Source organism: Sinocyclocheilus grahami, unplaced genomic scaffold (assembly GCF_001515645.1).
Source record: "Sinocyclocheilus grahami isolate Dianchi unplaced genomic scaffold, SAMN03320097.WGS_v1.1 scaffold4658.1, whole genome shotgun sequence".
Lineage (NCBI taxonomy): Eukaryota > Metazoa > Chordata > Actinopteri > Cypriniformes > Cyprinidae > Sinocyclocheilus > Sinocyclocheilus grahami.
The window spans coordinates 2,982-5,462 of record NW_015509556.1 but is presented as its reverse complement, the minus strand read 5'-3'; the positions used below and the strand labels follow the sequence as shown (position 1 = coordinate 5,462).

General features: G+C 42.6%; 1 long non-coding RNA gene across 1 annotated transcript in view; it reads right to left on the bottom strand.

Moving 5' to 3' along the window:
* Positions 1-2,481, bottom strand: part of LOC107576926 (uncharacterized) — a 14,380-nt gene that overhangs the window by 9,126 nt on the left and 2,773 nt on the right. Inside the window, exon 2 of the long non-coding RNA XR_001608140.1 lies at positions 750-758. This is a non-coding gene — a long non-coding RNA (uncharacterized lncRNA). The remainder of the gene's footprint in view (positions 1-749; positions 759-2,481) is intronic.

The window sequence follows — 2,481 nt, the reverse complement described above, 5'->3', positions numbered from 1 at the left end:
CCGCCTTCCGTAAAACAAAATGTGAATCATCCGCTTTCGGAAGCCAAAACAAAGACCTTTGAGCACGGAGGTGAAAAAACAGCGTTTCAGGCGGTCGCGCACCAAATGGGAAGCACATCGTCGCACCACATCTTTAAACCTCAAATACATTATTTTCTATGAGTGTAGGCACACCGGCGGCGCCGTTCGGCGTCTGTCTGCGGCGCCCAGCTACGTCATTTTGTACTTGTAAGAATTGTTCTAGACATGTCGAAAATTTTACGCTACAGCACAGCAGCTATTCTTCTTGGTTTTCTCTGATGCACTAACTCTGCAGCAGCTCTTCTTCTTCGTCGTCTCGTCTGATGCACTCACTCAACCAAGCGTTCTAACCACAACCTCGCGCCTCCCCACTCCCCAACTATTCGAATTTCTGTAGGTGGGAATTATTTTTAATGATCTTCTAATGGGCCGCTTTGTGATATCACAAAGCCCGGAAAACAAACGCTGTAGTCCAAACGAGCCGTTCGTTGTAGTTCTTGAAAAGGGAAATATCTCCCTTTGGAGTGGACTTTGAGATTTGTAACTTTCTAGATCTTTTTTATGCCCAAACATACACACTGACTAAAATGTAAAAAGTGAAAAAGCATAATAGGACCCCTTTAAATATTATTTCACTGGCCCTCGGAGCGAACCAACCCCATGACGTCACACACTATGGTATCGCAGGATAGTGGCGCCCTTGCTCCGAAAGCTATAACAAAACATACTTTTTTTTTCTTTAAAATGGTCACATTAATCACGTTCATTGGTAGGTTTAATGGTAGGTTTTTTTGTCCCACTCCTCTTTACAAATCCTCTCCAAGTCATTAAGTTTTCGAGGCTGATGTTTGGCAACTCGAACCTTCAGCTCCCTCCACAGATTTTCTATGGGATTAAGGTCTAGAGACTGGCTAGGCACTCCATGCCCTTAATGTGCTTCTTCTTGAGCCACTCCTTTGTTGCCTTGGCCGTGTGTTTTGGGTCATTGTCATGCTGGAATACCCATCCACGACCCATTTGCAATGCCCTGGCCCTGAGGGTACATAGCCCCGTCTATCATCCCTTTGATGTGGTGCAGTTGTCCTGTCCCCTTAGCAATAAAAAATACCCCCAACGCATAATGTTTCCACCTCCATGTTTGACGGTGGGGTGGTGTTCTTGGGGTCATATGCATTCCTCCTTCTCCAAACACGGCGAGTTCAGTTGATGCCAAAGAGCTTGATTTTGATCTCATCTGACCACAACACTTTCACCCAGTTCTCCTCTGAATCATTGGCAAACTTCAGACGGGCCTGCACATGTGCTTTCTTGAGCAGGGGGACCTTGCGGGCGCTGCAGGATTTTAGTCCTTCACGGCGTAGTGGGTTACCAATTGTTTTCTTGGTGACTATGGTCCCAGCTGCCTTGAGATCATTGACAAGATCCTCCCGTGTAGTTCTGAGCTGTTATCCATTACTGAGAGCACTCAATTTACCTGTATACATTTTAACTTATGATCTCTGATGTTGTTTTGAAAGTGTTTGAATTACACAATTGTGTGAAAAACTTTTGCCTACTAGTAAGCTAAGAGAGGGGTTATATTTTGAAGTTTCTTGGACGGATGACTTGTAATCTTACAGAGAAACACCTTAAAACTTTCAACTAAAATATCGTTCCATCTCTTCATGCAGATGACCAAACAGGAAGTGATATACAAAAGGCAAGAAGGGAATAAAATAAAACAACCAAAAACTCTTAGAAAGAATCAATCTTGCTCACGTAAACAATAACTCAGTTTAGAAATCACAATAAACATGATAAAATAACCAGAATATAAAGCTATACAAATTAAACCAATCAAAAGTTATACCGAAATAAGCGTGTCTAAGTACACAAACGCTATCTAGTGGAAACAGACAAACTCAGAAATCTGTGTTTATTTCAGTAGGACTGAACCCGATGAAAACAGAGTACAGAAATGAGTCTGTAAAATGCTGCCTAAACAAACTGTGTAAAATGTGTTTGATGCTTGTGTAAATATGTGAAATACCACAAACTGCTTACCTCATCTCGGAAGACTGAGGCTGTGTCCGAAATCGCCCCCTATACACTTAAATAGGGCACTATTTGAGGGAACAGCCATTTTTAGTGGTGTCCGAAACCATAGTGGACGTTCTCGAGTGCACTCATTCAATCCCACAAAGCCACAAAGCACTGCAAAAACGAGTGTAGAACTGGTGCACGCTCAACGGCTAGAGAATGCCCATAATGCACCGTGAGAGTCACGTGCCGAATGAATCCCCACATCTCGCCAGAAGATGGCACCCGCAGCTGAATAATCAATCCGTTAATTTTTACAAAGCGCTCATCCATGGCGTACATGCAGCATAATGTACAACACGGGTATAAATTCATTGTAAATTGATTATTAAATTGTTTGATTAGGGTTTATACATAATTTCCGTGACAGAGTTCAAGATA